At 37.1% G+C, this 18,508-nt stretch overlaps 1 protein-coding gene across 3 annotated transcripts in view; it reads right to left on the bottom strand.

The window, feature by feature from the left end:
- LOC131947509 (alpha-(1,6)-fucosyltransferase) overlaps nucleotides 1–12,166 on the bottom strand; it is a 30,004-nt gene extending 17,838 nt beyond the window's left edge. The window contains exon 1 of one of the 3 annotated variants that reach the window (XM_059308734.1): nucleotides 12,099–12,166. The gene's annotated coding sequence lies outside the window, so the exon portion shown is untranslated. Of the gene's footprint in view, nucleotides 1–4,148; nucleotides 4,193–10,975; nucleotides 11,137–12,098 lie in introns of those variants that run through there. The other 2 variants (XM_059308733.1, XM_059308732.1) reach the window with 2 other exon arrangements.
- Nucleotides 12,167–18,508: the final 6,342 nt, after the last annotated feature.

Genomic DNA, 18,508 nt, shown 5'->3' with positions numbered 1-18,508 from the left:
GAGAAAAAGTCTGAAAGAAACACTGTCCCTAACCCTTATCCTAAAATACATGCCTAAATGATAATCCTTGATAGCAACCCTAAGCCTTATAATGGCAATCTTTAATAGTAACCCTAACCTAACCTGTAACCTTTCTAAAGTTCAACAACAGCTTTTTTTTTTACTGAGTACTAAAAAAAAATCTCAGAGCTAAAAGGAAAGGAACCCATGTAGAAAAACAAGCTCACTGATGCGCAACCACTTTGACCACTTGAATAGTTATCACAATGTTGAAAAGTTGAAAGTCATATGCAAAGAATGCTTGCACACATACATATAGGAGGTATTCAGTCGGCCCAGCGTAGTCATTTTGAATTTTAAAATACATCTTTTTTAAACCACATGACTTGTTTCTGTCTTTTTTGTTGCAATTTTCTGTGATAAAATGTCAACAACCAAACTGTTTTTGTTCTTTTTAAAATTATGTTTAATTAGTAAAAATATTAATCAATTACACCTGTCAAAAATCAAACAGAATTTTATAGACCTGACCGTATTTATTTTAATAACATAGCACCAGATTTAAAAAAAAAATAGTTTATACACCACTTTGACTTATTTTAAGACACGAATCTATCCTTATTTAAAGTTATTTATGGCCACCTCCATTTGATTAGCCCTTGATCTAATATTAGAAACCATTTTTCTAGCTCTTGATCTAAGATTAGAAAAAAAATTAAGTCTAGACTAGAGACTGGACCTGGTCCTAAATTTAAATTTATTTTTTGGCAAATTCTAGCCAGAAGAAGATTCGCATATGCATAGTGCTACAATTACATGGTTTTTAATCTAAATGTTTGTTGTTTAGGCTTATGTGTTGTCTTAATGGGACAGGGATTAACTTTAATAGTAGATTTAAACAGGCTATTAATACAGATTTTAAAAAATAATTATATATAGCCTACTTATCTTATAGACTAGAACTCTCTACTAGATATACTATAACTATACTATGACCCCTCAATCTGTGACAGCCCACTTGAAGCACAACTGCTCTAACACACAGTACAGATAGTTCTGTTGACTAAGGCTAAAATGTTTAAAAACTAAAAGGGTAATTTGATCCCATTGTGCAGCTATTAAAGGATAATTTGAGCCATTACACAGTTATTTAAATTAGGTCATTGCATCTTCTGCAGAGTTTCTTCCAGGCATCTCTTCGGGGGAGAAGGGGGGCTCAGTCCCCCCAAAAAAAATCCCCCCCCCCCCGAATGAAATGAAATTTATATAATTTATATAGAAAATATATACTTTTAACAGTGTCCGCCCCCCCCCCCCCCCCGAAAATTTCAAGTGCCCCCCCCCCTGGAGAAAAAAGTCTGGAAGAAACACTGATCTTCTGCCAGCCAGACTAGGGCTGGGGGGAAGATGCTTCTTCCGAGTAGGAGACCTAGTGTAGTATTACACGCTAACCCGGAGGCGTGCCGGTTGCTAACAACAATATGGCGTACAGACCGGATGCATGACATCCGACAATTTTTCGTCTTAGCTTCAGTGACCTTCTTAGAATTACTGTTCAAAATGTTTACCACGAGCAAAATGGCGGGGTTTTCGTGTTATAAAAACAAACCATAAGTGGCAGGGCTATATATGCCAGAAAAGCATTTTAAAATTTGGTTTGGAGAATGTAGGCTAAATTCAAAAGTTGGGTTCATTAAAATTAATAGAACTTTTAAAAATATCAACCGTGTAGGTACAAAAATGAGCAAGAACATAAAGCATTATTAGTTTTATCAGTCTATGAAAAAAAGAAATCAAATATTGTGAGCTGTTTTTTATAAGAACAGCGTTCATATCATAACCAATTTTTTTTTTTTTTTAAAAACCACGTGACCGCTATTTGGCTCAACAGTAGTGAGGAACTCTGGTGCATAGCCAATTAAAAAGTCGAACCGTGCATGGCAGTGAGTGACAATAAATGTTTAATGAAGTAATGGGTGTGGGGAAATTGCGAGACGCGAAAAGCGAAATGGCGAGGCGGGAAAATGCGAGAAGGGCGCGAAAACGGTCGGTCACGTGACATTTTTGTCTCGCATTTTACCACAACCCGATACTTACGCTGGATGGTGTTGAAATGCGAAGATTTCTGCGAAAAATTTACCGCACCCGATTTTCAGTGGTATTTGGTCCAGACTTCAAAGACGTTTCGTTTACATTGTTAAAACTTACGATTTTTCCGTCGCTAGACATACTGATGATTTGTCAACTCCCCCCCCCCCCCCCATCTTTTGTGTCGACTTAGAATACCACCTTGTTCGAAACCGACGGAAATACCGCCGACGATAGATCAACTTCTCTCTTTTGTGTGGAACGCCGAAGCCGCCGAAACCGTCTTTGAAGATCGCCGTGCCGCCGCAAACATATTTTGTATTGTTGCATAGAAATGTGTGACGTCACACTATAAAAAAGCAATGTTAAAAAAAGAATTTTAGACGTTTTTCGTGTTTTAGAAAACTGTTTTCATAAATTGTAATAGGAATTGATTAAAATACAGAAATTAGAAGAGATTTTGGGAAAATATCGATGTTTAAAAAAAAAATTCAACTGCAATTTTGAGGGGGGTTGTAGACTGAGGTGTGACGTCATTTTAGTGGGAGGGGGGGGGGTCTGGATTTTTGTGAAAATGTGTGACGGAGGGGAGGGGGAGGGGGGTAAAAATAGTCATTTATGGATGACCCCTTTTAGCTATTAAATGGTAGTTTTGTCCATAGCGGACTTTATTCAGATTATCTACAGACGCCCATTTTTTTCCATTATGTTCATATTCGTGTTCTGTGTTGGCACAGTATAAATGGGAGTCTAATGAACTGGGTTGGATGTACTATGTGTGAAAGATGGTGTGACGAGGTGTGTTTGATTAATGCTAGGACTGTTTCAGAAGATTTTTTTTGTAAATTTTGTTTGTAATTAAAATTACTTAATAAAAAATAAATTACACTTTTAAGAATTGTTTATACTTTTACACTTTTTGCAAGTACAACAATCCATGAATACATGTTGCAAAATATCTCTCCTGCTGACAAGATTATACCAATTCACAATGACACAGCTCACGTTTGTATAAACATGAGTGGGCTAGATTTTTAAAATTAATGCCGACTGAGACGGGATTTTCCTCTCGCTAACGAGAGCGGGCGATGACAGTTGCACAGCAACGATGTTAGGATTTTTTAAATATATCTAGATCTAGATATAGATCTATCTATCTTCTTAGTATCTATCTATATATATATATATATATATATATATATATATATATATATATATATATATATATATAGAATAAAATCTAGATAAAAAATAACAACATACAACACTCGTGTTAAAGGGTATGGCTACATGCTAGTTTATTTTAAAACAAAAAAAAATAATTTAAATAAATAAAGATGAAATAAGCAGGAAAAAAAACTTTTTTTTCGCAAAAAGTGTCTCGCTATTTACCCTTGATTCCGCAGGTATGTCTCGCATGATCTTCTCGCATTTTCCCGCCTCGCCATTTCGCTTTTCGCGTCTCGCAATTTCCCCACACCCTGAAGTAATTTAGTTTAAAACTAACTTAAAACTTCAAAATTAGTGCATAATCATCATAATGGATCAAACATGGATGTCTATTATTCAGTGGTCATGTTTAAATTGAAAATTGCGTAAATTTTAGATATAGCCTAGTGAGAAAATCTAACCTAGTGAGTCGTGACCTAGTGAGACCTCACTTCATTATTTTTAGTGAATTTACATAGGCTATAGCCTATAAGTATATGTATAACTTAGGTTTAGTTTAGGATCTAGATCTGGATGTAGTCTCCAAATCTAGATCTAGATCTGAAAGAAAAAATATGGGTCATGTGCTGCAGTGCAGATGAGTAACTTAAACTAAAAATTTACTAAAATAAAATTATAAAATAAAAACCTCAACTCAACTCATAAACCGGCCAAAACATGAGATTAAAAGGTGAGATAAAGACAGCCTAATCCGTTTAGTGTAAATTATCAGATTAGCTCTAAAAATCATTACAAGTCAAGTAAATAAATAAGCTACGTTAAATATTGCCCATGTTTAACTAGATATAAAGTTGCAATAAATGTGTTACAAGAGGTTTTTTCCCACATACCCTTTGTCAACAAACAGCAGCCATTGTTGTAATTACATTAAGAACGACAACTATTAGGAAGGTGCAGCAATTTTATTATAGTAGTTTCCCCTAACAAAAATTGACACGTAGTTTTTAGTAAACTTTAGTCTGCATTTGAATTCTTTGAAAGTTAAACTACAACCAGTTTTGATATTAGTTACTTCGGTTATAACTCTCTATTTGATTTTTTAAAATAAAATAAAAGGTTTAAGCTGTGTGGCCCATTGTAAGTTACTATTTTAATTAAATAAAATATAATCAATATACGCTTTTGAAATAGACTAGGAATATGCCTATAGGTCAGGACCTTAGTTTTATCTTTTTAGTTAAAAAAAAAAAAAAAAAAAAAAAAAAAAAAAAAAAAAAAAAATAAAGTTCATGCTGAACTATGCTTTAGTTCCCTGTACGCTGTTTCGACTTAGATGTTCGTCCGGTTGAACTCTTTTAATTATTTTTAGCTTATCGCTCAACCACTTCTTCCCTATTGTCCCGCGTGGTCAAAATGAAAATGATGTCACAAACCTTTCCTCCTTAAAACCTAAAACTACAACGCTAACACAAAATTAGAATGGTATTGTTTTCTCGTAATCGTGCGAAAATTGAAATGGAGAATTTGACAAATCTCGACGTTTAAATGAGTCCGGACAAAAACAAACAAACATTTTTGTAGTCTAACCTGTTTACTCGATTTCCGGTAACCGGAAGTGATATTATGATCTTTTTCCGGTTTCTCACAAACCTTCAGGATTTGATATTTTGCCATATTCTCATAAAGCATCATATTCTATGAAGGTTGCGCCTCTGGATCTATGTTTCCTCGAAAAAGGTGCGGGATTGTCATACACGTACCTACCATTTACTTAGCCCGACTCCACTGATAGTGCCATCCAGTGTTACTTCCAGTCTTTTTTCGGGGGGGGGGGGGGGGGAATACTGTTAAAAGTATATGTTTTCTATATAAATTCCATTTCGTTCCGAGGGCGGTTGACCTTCTTCGGGGGAGGGGGGAACTTTTAGTTAATTATTTTTTTCAATAGTAAATCGGAGGAATCCCCGCCCACTTCACTTTATGTCAGGTCAACTCTTTTTACACGTAGGTGGGTTATACGGGAACCAACACAGGACGGTCAACACGTAGGTGGGTTATACAGAAACCAACACAGGACGGTCAACACGTAGGTGGGTTATACAGAAACCAACACAGGACGGTCAACACGTAGGTGGGTTATACGGAAACCAACACAATTTAAACAAACGAGCCGACTCGCGGCGTATCATACGCCGCTGTTTAGTTGTTTTATTTTCTACTTTTCAATAATTCATAATTTGTGAATTCGACTGTTCCAATGCTGCCACTGAATATATAACCCCCACCCCCTCCTTTCGTGGTCCCATTTTAGCTATTGCCGTGCGAGCAGAGGCTGACCGTACCTACCATTTACTTAGCCCGTTGTTTCTTCCAGTTTTAGATTATCCATAAGGCCGATTTATTTACCCAGGTATATGCAAAAAATTAGACAGATGTACAGAGGGAAAGTACCCTAAAAATACAAAGATTATATAGGGAAATACGACTGGTCAGTTTTGACCACTTTAGTAAGTTTTCCCAGATATGCCGAGTTTTTTATGACACCTCTAGGCGTTCTTCTACCACCTCACAAAATATCAAGGGGGGTCGTTCGTAAATTTAGTTTTGTTAAATAGCTCATATAAGGATAATTTCACTTGCGGTCCCATGGGTTTTGGGCACAAACAAGAAAAGATAACTTTGTACACAAGATACGAATAGCTTTTTAAACAACATAAAATCTCTGTATTTGGGTCAGTAGGGCCTGCTCAGATAGTTATACAACTGACTGCAAGTTGCGAATTGATCTGGAACTTGTGAGGCGACAATAAAATGTTTAGTGTATCAATCACTCTAAGTTCAAACAAAAGTATGACGTTCTGTTTTAGCGAAACTAATCTTTAACCAATAATATTTGGCGTTTGATAAATATATCTTTCTTTTTTTTTATTTAAGTTTAGCTAAGCTCTAGATGGTATAATTAGAAAGTATAGCTCAAGCCTTTTTTAGCGCATGTATTGCAGAAGTGGAGCTTAAATGTATAATTCATCTCTTCATATGTCTAATAGTTAGCTTGTGTGAATTGGGACACAACATACCCATTGTTATCACCACTCGCAACCCGTCTTTAACAGCAGGTTAAGTTGTAGTGGCGTGTGTAGAAATGTGTCAAATTATCACTAAAAAATTTTCCACGCAAACATACTAACACACAAACCAACAAACATGCACACGGGCACGAGCACCTCCAATTCAACATAAACATACACGCACACACGCGTCTACATATACATATGTATATATACGTATATATATATATATATATATATATATATATATATATATATATATATATATATATATATATATATATATATATATATATATATATATATTGCAACGACTATCAGAGAAAACGACACTTTTATTTAGGGAGGTTTGGGTTAAAAGCCCCTTTTCCCTTTAATATCTTCTCCACTGCTAAGCTCTCTCTCTATATATATGTAAATCAGATTGGATCTATAATTTAAGATCTTTGTTGAATTGTTTGTTTTTTATTTGACTTAACATTTGTGTTTAAATCACCATTAAGATGAACATCGAAAATAGTCAAGTAGAGTCAACGCTGTTTTTTATTTGTCGACTAAACACAAAAGTTAAAAGACAGACTTAAGAATCAAACCATTTTTAACCTCAGCAGATGTTGAAATGTCTGTACGTTTGTTTGTTTGAGTGTGTGAACACGATACATCGTAAACCACTTTGGTTAGATGGATAACATTTCATAAATGATTATAAGGTTCTAATTCTAGGTTTCTTTAGAATTTAGACCGAGTTCTGGTAACTGGAAGTATTAGTTGCTGTGTTTCTTTGGTGAAATCTCCGTGACGTCCTCCTAGCTAAGCCCCTGTTAAATTCACTTCTAACACAACAGCAAAGCTCGCCAGATGTGACCTGCAACGATTATTTCCCTTGATCCAGTCACCATTGGCACTCTATATGACAGTTCGGTGCATTCCTTATATACTGTAGGGGTTGATCTTAGGTTGGTGGGTCATACATCACGTGTTCACTAATGCGTACAGCTTGCGACATACAGATGATCAATGAACGATTAGTTTTACCTCCCTATACCCATGTTTTTATATCAATTTTTTGTTTCTCGACAAGAAATACAGCATTCCATTTTTTTCAATCAGATTGAGTCGATGCTTTTGTAATTTTTCTTTCTATTTTCAACCGTTTAACTTACAGAACCTTACAAAACCATTGTGATCAACATCTTCGGTGGGCAATTACAGTCTACGCTCTTGAATACCTTCGGCTACAACCAACGTCGAAATTTTAACAAAGTATAAGAATGACGATATTATCAGAGGCAAAACGTGTTTAAGTCTAATGGATTAGGCTATTTGTTGTGGCTGTACATTCAGCATTACATCGAAAACAGCATCAAATTAAAAAAACAACTCTGTCGACAATGCAGCAACACTAACTTAAAAATAAACCTCTATTTTCTTTATCTCGCTAAATCAAAAACTTCTCGAGGTAGCGACGTGGTCTCTTGACGTGTATGAATTGGTACTATTACAAGCTTTTATTTAACTTGCTTCCTCTGTCGTCAGTCGTCAGTCTGTCTAGATCGAAACGCTGGAGTGAAAATTCGGACACTTCTACTTGACCGATACGATTCACAGTTGGCACGGGGGTCAAGACATGAAGACAATGCAATCTGAAACTAAATTTGACTTAATTGGATGCCTAATTAATTTTTTATGAATTAATTAAAATTTGGACCGAATTAGTAGGCATGTCTATCCAACCACACCACACGCGTCATGCGTTCAATAGCTGCGCCATCACGTTTAATGGCTGCGCCATCACGTTCAATAGACGCGCAATGGTTTTTAGTCATGTAACACTATTGTAAATAAAACATGTAAAGTACTGAAAAAAAAATTCATAAAAAACGTTTTAATAACAAGCTTTTATGTACTAATGCACCAAAAAGTAGAAAATAAATTATACACTACTATTTAAATTACTATAAAGAAAAGCGTGGGTCTCTTCTGAAATATTAGTAAAGGTATCCAATAGGTACTAAAGTACTAAAGTGACCCATGCTTTTCTTTTACACTACAGCTCATGACGATTTTTTAAAATATTTATCTACGCAACAGTGTGTGTTAGTTAATGTAGAACAATCGCTGATATAGTAGACCTGTTGTTTTTTTACAAAATTACCATCAAGGTGCACAGGTGCACGGAAAACATTATTTATGAAAATAAAATTTTTTGGTCGGAATAGGGCCCCTAAAGGGCTTGTCCCCCCCCCCCCCGCACTGCGGGGTCTGGCGACATTGTAGTTCCGCCCCAGGATACAACCTAATGAAGATGTAATACAACCTAATGAAGCTATGATACAACCTAATGAAGCTGTGATACAACCTAATGAAGCTGTGATACAACCTAATGAAGCTGTGATACAACCTAATGAAGTTGTGATACAACCTAATGAAGTTGTGATACAACTTAATGAACCTGTGATACAACCTAATGAAGCTGTGATACAACCTAATGAAGCTGTGATACAACTTAATGAACCTGTGAAACAACCTAATGAAGCAAGCTGTGATACAGCCTAACGAAGTTGTGATACAACATAACTTAACTAAATTGGTTGGTAACATGGAACGAACTAGGACCCAGGATTGCCTAGTTTATAGATTTAGGTATGTATGTCCCTGACAACGATTCAATCACGATTGTTAGAAAACGTCACCCCCACCCCCACACAACGCATTGAACAAAACTGAGTATACACATTCATAACCACACCTGTGACATGGACAGGTAAGCTTGTAATTTTATCCAATCCAGGTGTACAGATGAAACACGACGACGGTTTAGGGGGACTACAATAAAGGTAAAAACGTCGACCATAATCGTCCGTTCACAGGGATCGATAACAATAAGAACCGACAACAAAGGGCAGTAAATCGGCTGCTAGCATCAAACTATAGCACATAAATATAAACGGACCGTAGTAACTAGCAGTAGGAAATAAAAGCTAGAATACTGCAAGCAACTCGGGCAAGACGTGTGGTCGTTTACATTTAAATGTTACAGGCGCTTAAGTTTATAGGTGTGACATCAGCAGGTATATAGGTATATGGATGTGACATCAGCATGTAGGCCCTATATTGGTATATGTATGTAACATCAGCAGGTATATAGGTATATGGATGTGACATAAGCAGGTATATAGGTATATGGATGTGACATAAGCAGGTATATAGGTATATGGATGTGACATCAACATGTATATAGGCATATGGATGTAACATCAAGATGTATATAGGTATATGGATGTGACATAAGCAGGTATATAGGTATATGGATGTGACATCAAGATGTATTTAGGTATATGGATATGTCATCAGTAGGTATATAGGTATATGGATGCGACATAAGCTTGTATATAGGCATATGGATGTGACATCAAGATGTATATAGGTATATGGATGTGACATCAGCAGGTATATATGTATATGGATGTGACATAAGCAGGTATATTGGTATATGGATGTGACATCAGCGGGTATATAGGTAGATTGATGTGACATCAGCAGGTATATAGGTAGATTGATGTGACATCAGCAGGTATATAGGTATATGGATGTGACATCAGCAGGTATATATGTATATGGATGTGACATCAGCAGGTATATAGGTATATGGATGTGACATCAGCAGGTATATATGTATATGGATGTGACATCAGCAGGTATATAGGTATATGGATGTGACATCAGCAGGTATATAGGTAGATTGATGTGACATCAGCAGGTATATAGGTATATGGATGTGACATCAGCAGGTATATAGGTATATGGATGTGACATTAGCAGGTATATAGGTATATGGATGTGACATCAGCAGGTATATAGGTATATGGATGTGACATCAGCAGGTATATAGGTATATGGATGTGACATCAGCAGGTATATAGGTATATGGATGTGACATCAGCAGGTATATAGGTATATGGATGTGACATTAGCAGGTATATAGGTAGATTGATGTGACATCAGCAGGTATATAGGTATATGGATGTGACATCAGCAGGTATCAGTGTTTCTTCCAGACTTTTTTCTCCGGGGGGGGGGGGGGGGGCACTTGAAATTTTCGGGGGGGGGGGGGCGGTAGACTTTTGTTTTGGGGGGGGGTGCGGACACTGTTAAAAGTATATATTTTCTATATAAAGTATATACATTTATTTCGTTCGGGGGGGGGGGGGCGGTAAAAAAATTTCGGGGGCATCTCTTCGCCCCCCCCCCCCCCCCCCCCCCCCCGAAGAGATGCCTGGCAGAAACTCTGGCAGGTATATAGGTATATGGAAGTGACATCAGCAGGTATATAGGTATATGGATGTGACAACTGGTATATAGTACGGTATATGTACTATCACCACCAATACTACCACCACCAGTACGACCGACATCAGTACCATCACTATAAACCCTATCACTATAATTTATATCACTACCCGACACTATTAGTACTATTACGGTACAGTATCACAATGACCACGAGCACAAAGCATTGCTAGTCCTATTTACATAGCAAAAAAAAAATAACACTTGAAAAGTAGAACTTGACCTAGACCTATATTATCTTAGTACTAGTTCCGAAAAAGCTGTAGAACCAAACGCCACGTCTGATAATAGCCACTTACCGTATTACTTCAGATAACAGAACTTTTAAAAGAAAAATCATCAAAGGGAAACAACACACAGCGGTCCAAATTGTGTTTGAATGTACATTATTTCTTATTCACGTGTCACACACCGCCTTGGTTGTCTGCCATTTGGTAGAACGTTACACCCTAGGCTAACAACTGAGACAATAATTCGGTTTAGAGTCGGGCGAGCCGTACTACCTTGAAAGAACACACAGCCTATAAAAGTAATAAAACTGATAAGCTTAGATAAGAAGTTAGTCGAGAAAACATCCGAAGAAATACGACATGCTGTGGTTCGTGCATGTGACATCATCGATTTATGTGTACCTTCAAACAATAATCACAGCATTTTGTTGAGATTACACGCCGTAAATTATCGCAGTTTGATCGGGACGAATTTTGAAAATATCCTGTCTTTACTTTAGATAAAATCAGTGCTGGATTTAAGAATGAGCTAAACTATAAATAGTTTAGGGCCCCCGCTTTTTATAGGTATGGTGGGGGGGGGGGGGGGGATACCTTATCTTCTTTAAACCATTGTAGATATTAAGTCGCTAAAATTATTTTGTTACATTTATTTTTTATTTCCTTTTTTCTTCAAACCGTTGTGAAGTCTTAGTTCTCTTTCCACTACAAGTAGTTTGGGCAAACTTCTAGTTGAAAACAGCAAATGTCTGGCACTGACACACAACATCTGGACGTATTGATGACCTCATAACGAAAATAGATTCTTATCAAGTCTAAATCCGGTCCTGGACATACCCACATATTCATAAATATAACGTCCGCAAATTACAAATACCAACCACAAGGCCGTTATAATCATAAACCCAATCCTTAAGGCCATTATAATCATAAACTTAATCCGTAGGGTCTAAGCCTAAGGCTAAGGTATATATATATATATATATATATATATATATATATATATATATATATATATATATATAAGCTTTTATACATATGGTAAAATATTTGAACCCCTCCCATGACCAATTCCTGGCCACTCCATAATATTATCATCTCTTGATCACACAATTGTAGATTTGTAATGAAAATTGACACTTTAGCAAAAATGTGGAGAATATAATTAATTATACTTCAAAAATATAAATACCTCTTCAAGAAATCAAACAACGAAACAAATGATACAACAAATTTAGTCGCTTACTAACATAGATGTTGTATAGCAACTCGTAGGATTTTATACGAGATTTACCGCTTTTATATCAATCGCTACCAGTAGATTTATGTTCCCTGCTTGTGATATCTCCCCCCCCCCCTCCCCCCCCACTCCCAACATCCCGTATCACACCAGGTATTTTTCCCATCATACAACAAGCTGGTTAACATAGGGTAATCTCCCCATCACCCCGCTAGTGAGGCGACATAGGGTAATCTCCCCATCGCCACGCTAGTGAGGCGACACAATTGGTTTATTACAGCATTACATAACTCACGTCCTATAGGAAGATTGTCATGAAGGTCTTGTTTTACAAGGCAAATATTTGATCGATTTAATTGAAATATTAATGAATGTATTCGTTATCCTTATATTCTTCCTCTCTCCTAAATACCCATACCGGGCCATACCCAACCTTTTTCAACAGGTAAACAAACATCAAGATGAGGTAATTCAGGAAAACAATTTTAATAAACTATTTACACAGTTGCGTCCCTTGAATCGATCGCAGTTTGACCGCGCTGAGTCATGCCTGTGATATATGAAAGGATCATTTTTATACTGCTGCTCTCTGGTGTATTCCAGCTACATTGTCTGCTATTTCTTGAGTTTATTCCGTGTGTACGTGCAAGAAAGATTGTGAGGAAATATTTAAGCTTCCTCCTAACTTCTAACCTATAATACGTGAATGGACGATATTTATCCTCTTCTGTCAGCTGGGTACCTTAGCTGCCTGTGTGGAGTGTGTTGATTAGCCGAGGCTGCAGCCAATCAATTGTTAGGATTCATCTCAGAATTGTTTACCGTTAGGTTACATAAGAGCTAGTGATAAGGAATTGTGTTCGCAAATTACCTTTTTATTTCCTTAGAATGAAGATGACATTTATATGAAGATATTTTTTTGGTATAAGGGACAGAATAGAAACTCATAGTAACAAAGATGTTTACTTTGTTACAAAAGAAACACGTTGTTACAAAGATTTGTTAGATTACTTCGACACGCACGTGAATATGGTGATACATTAAAGAGAGAGCTTTTCTGTTGTGCAAAGTGTATATGGTTTCCCCCCTTATCTCCGCGAACACACACGGATATGGTGTTATCATTCACACAACAACAAGCATGAAACATGAGTTTATCACTAACATAAAATGTGTGTTTCTCACCTACATTGAACATCTGTATGTTAAACAGTCGAACAACCACTTAATGTAAAGTAACATTGTTGGGTGTAGATGAAATTGGATACTTACTTGTATTGGATAGATTGAAGATAACAACGACCCAACATCTGGTAGAGTACATCTGTTGACTGGTGTACGGACACAAGACACTGGCTATTTTTGTTCACAGCTAGGAAACATGGATACAAAAATATTCGAATAAAACATTGTGAAAGCCCGTTTCCCCACGCTATAAAAACTACAGGGAAAAAAAAAACCATTTAGCAACACTGGAGTTACAGAACCAATTCCAAACATGTGTCCACCCCAGCAGGGTAGCAACTCATGTTGATTGTTTGCTAGTTGTTAATATTAATGCGGACAATTTGTTTTCAAATACAGCTGACTACACTCTATGTAACAAACATATAGTTAGAGCTGATGTCTTATGTTACAATGGCAACAGCCAACCATTTTATCTGTTTAATATGACCACAGCCAACCATTTTACCTGTTTAACATGTCCACAGTCAAACATTTTACCTGTTTAACATGTCCACAGTCAAACATTTTACCTGTTTAACATGTCCACAGCCAACCATTTTACCTGTTTAACATGTCCACAGCCAACCATTTTACCTGTTTAACATGTCCACAGTCAACCATTTTACCTGTTTAACATGACCACAGCCAACCATTTTACCTGTTTAACATGTCCACAGTCAAACATTTTACCTGTTTAACATGTCCACAGTCAAACATTTTACCTGTTTAACATGTCCACAGTCAACCATTTTACCTGTTTAACATGACCACAGCCAACCATTTTACCTGTTTAACATATCCACAGTCAAACATTTTACCTGTTTAACATGTCCACAGTCAAACATTTTACCTGTTTAACATGTCCACAGTCAAACATTTTACCTGTTTAACATGTCCACAGTCAACCATTTTACCTGTTTAACATGACCACAGCCAACCATTTTACCTGTTTAACATGTCCACAGTCAAACATTTTACCTGTTTAACATGTCCACAGTCAACCATTTTACCTGTTTAACATGACCACAACCAATCAATTCACCTGTTTAAGATGACCACAGCCAACCATTTTACCTGTTTAACATGACCACAGCCAACCATTTTACCGGTTTAACATGACCACAGCCAACCATTTTACCTGTTTAACATGACCACAGCCAACCATTTTAACGGTTTAACATGACCACAACCAATCAATTCACCTGTTTAACATGACCACAGCCAACCATTTTACCTGTTTAACATGACCAGCCAACCATTTTACCTGTTTAACATGACCACAACCAATCAATTCACCTGTTTAACATGACCACAGCCAACCATTTTACCGGTTTAACATGACCACAGCCAACCATTTTACCGGTTTAACATGACCACAGCCAACCATTTTACCTGTTTAACATGACCACAGCCAACCATTTTACCTGTTTAACATGATCAGCCAACCATTTTACCTGTTTAACATGACCACAGTCAAACATTTTACCTGTTTAACATGACCACAGCCAACCATTTTACCTGTTTAACATGACCACAACCAATCAATTCACCTGTTTAACATGCCCACGTTCAACAGATTTAAACTTATTACCAGGAAAATGTCCTGATCCTATCAGTAATAACATTTTGTAGCATGCACTTTTCTATTCAGAACATCATGACCTACACTCTCATTATATAAGTCTTTGCTACAGTTAACACAGGAGAGAGACAAATAGAAAAATCTATATGATTTATTTATGTATCATTTAACTACCTGTACTATTAATTTCAACCATTAAATGACACCCCCACCCCTAATTATTTTCAATCCCTCTGTGACTAGCGCGACAACAACTCGCCATTCCCGCCCAGAAACTCTGTAGAACGAGCGCCTGAGAGGGCCGGTGCTAAACTAGCCCGACACTCCAGCCATTCCCCTTGGCTAACTGACGCATGCGCGTCCGACCGGAAACGGGTCTGGACTTATTATTTGACACCGGGGCTCACACTTCACTCGTGCATTGTCGCCTCGGCCATTGCTAATCTAATCAAGCCAATATTCCACTTCCGGTTTTCTCACCGTTTGTGGAGCGCCGTGCAGCGATATGATTAATTCAAGGGGAGATAATTTCCAATGAATATCCTTTTGTAAAAATTGTTTGGCCAGTGGAGCAAGGGAGAGGGGGGGGGGGTACTGGATGGATGAGTGGGGATGGGAGGGAGTGGAACTATTTAATTAAGCATATTAGTGGATTGCATATAGAATTTTTTTAAAAATATAATAAACTGCAGTTGTCTAATCAGATTTTAGCTGTTAACAAAGATCTAGTTTTGTCGGAGTGTCAGGTAAAGCCATCCTATATATATATATATATATATATATATATATATATATATATATATATATATATATATGTGAGTGTGTGTGCGTGTGTGTGTGTGTGTTGCCTAAAAATTTGTATAAACTCATTAGCGTCCACTCTTCTCAGCTCTGGTCTTGATTAACTTATTAAGATTTAAAAGTTAATTTAAAAAAAATAAAAAGCAGTGGATGCTAAGACAAGCGAATTAGCTAAATTTATTAAGTTAATCAACGCTAAACCCAACATTTGGGATAATAAATATGCTATGAGTTGATAGGTAATCTAATTGTTTGAATAGCAAAATAGGCTAATCTAGAAGTGTAAATAACCATTAATCGAGATGATCTAGTAGGATGAAGAACCATTAGCCAAATACACTGGTCAAATTGCACGAGTTTTGTGAATAGCCGTTAGCCAAATATAATGTTCTAGTTGTTTGAATAGCCATTAGCCGCATAAGCTGATGCAGTTGTGTGAACAGCCATTAGCCAAATACACTGGTTAATTTAATTTACGATGCCTGAGTAGCTGGTCCAGTTGTGTGAATAGCCGTTAGCCTAAGAGAATGATCCTGTTGTATAGATGGCCATTAATCGAGATTGATCTAGTAGGGTGAATGGCCATTTGCCAAATACATTGGTCAAACTCCACGAGTTGTGTGAATAGCCGTTAGCCAAATAGAATGATCTAGTTGTTTGAATAGCCATTAGCCGCATAAGCTGATCCAGTTGTGTGAATAGCCATTAGCCGCATAAGCTGATCCAGTTGTGTGAATAGCCATTAGCCGCATAAGCTGATCCAGTTGTGTGAATAGCCATTAGCCAAATACTTGTGAGAGGAAATCAATATTTATCTTTTGATTGGCATTTAAACCTGACAATCTCCCGCGGTCTGCTTGACACCAGCACGTCAGGCAGGAATTAGCTCCCCTGGCCGGGCCAGCAGAGATGAACGCCGATAGGCTCCCCACCATACAAACCTACCCAGGATTCTCGCGGTCGGCGCGCGCCCTCCTGCTCGACAAATTAGGGAATGAACGAGGCAAGTGTTGATAAACAATGGTCTTAATTAACTGTAGGTGTCTTTTTAAGTAACTGTAAGTGTCGTTCTAGTAGCTTAGGGAACTCTACTTCTGCATATAATAGGCCGTGAGTTGGCTTTGTAGTGGCATAATTATCTACACAGGTAATATGAGAATGTCTTTGTGCTGGTATTGTTGTGTGTACAGGTAAAAGAGCAATTGAGGTGCCAATATTTTGTTTCAATACTGTGAACTGTCTATGAGATCCAGAGCTTCGTGGCAGTTGATTTAGGTTGGGAGGGGGGGGGGATAGGTTGCAAACACACACACACACGCACACACACACACGCACACACACACACACATATATATATATATATATATATATATATATATATATATATATATATATATATATATATATATATATATATATATATATATAATTATAGAAGTTTTTTTTATATTGATAGTGGCATAGAGTTGTGAAAATCAATGTCACATTGTAGTGGCATTGCCCCCAGCGGTACCTTGCCTCTAAAGAATACAACTCAGGACGCAACAAGGACTGCCGTCGGTAGGAAAAAGTATAGGTAAAATTGTGGAAGTAAAATTTAGAGTTAAAAACACAACGCCAGACCGCAGCGAAATACTTCATTGAACGACCAAACAACCGATTCGCTAAATGCGAGAAAAGAATTGGAAAAGTCGACGTTTAGCAATTAATTAATAAATTTTTTATTGCCATTATCATGAACAAAGTAATTCATGAAATCTTTTACGTAAAGTATACCTAAAACTACTACTGACGATATGCAGTTAACTGACTGGAGATATGCAGTCAATGTGACTTGAGGTATGCAGTAAACATGACTTAGCACTACCACTTTTCAAAATGCCAGCGTCTTCTAACATGCATGAGACAGAAGCACTCTCTTGTCTTTAGCATTTATCTTTGACCGACACTTGTCTACGTTTTAGTATTTAGGGGGATTAAATGTATCGTATCATTTATTTGACACTGATCTCGACAGATCTTTATTCAGTTATCAGGACATGCAAACACACACAAACACACATCACACACACACACCTCTCTCTCACACACACACCATTTTTTGAAGCAAGTTCAATGATAATCTTGAAATGCGAGTTGTTAAAATATGTGTTGCGTGTTGTGCTATAGTAAAGAATTAGATATATGTATAACGCGGATTTTTGCGATTGACAATCCTCCATTTTACTGTCGACTATTGGCTTAGAGTTAGTTTAGAGCAGAGTTTCTTCCACGCCTCCCCCCCCCCCCCCCCCGAACGAAATAAAATTTATATAATTTTTATAGAAAATATATACTTTTAACAGTGTCCGCCCCCCCCCCCCCCCCGAAGAAAGTCTACCCCCCCCCCCCCCCCCGAAAATTTCAAGTGCCCCACCCGGAGAAAAAAAGTCTGGAAGAAACACTGGTTTAGAGCAGCGGTCAAGGTCTTGTAAGAATGGACAAAAGCTTGGTGCCATGTGATGTAAAACCTAGAGAAAACTTGGTTATCTCGCTAGGTTTTTAATTAGATGTGACATTCGGTATGCGGAAGTGGAAGGCTAAAATAACGGAAATAAAATTAGACGTAAATAGTAACTTCATTAAAGAGTTTGTTTTGAATTAATGAGTGAATGAATTGGGAATAAAAACTGCAGTTCCCAGTCCTGTCCTGTCGACACGACACATGCCCGTAGTTGTGTTGTTGATGTTGTGGTGTTATCTTAAAGATGAT

The sequence above is a fragment of the Physella acuta genome, unplaced genomic scaffold (assembly GCF_028476545.2).
Source record: "Physella acuta isolate Inbredline_101_S28 unplaced genomic scaffold, ASM2847654v3 ptg000596l, whole genome shotgun sequence".
In the NCBI taxonomy this organism is placed as follows: Eukaryota; Metazoa; Mollusca; class Gastropoda; family Physidae; genus Physella; species Physella acuta.
This window is presented reverse-complemented; position numbering and strand designations above follow the sequence as displayed.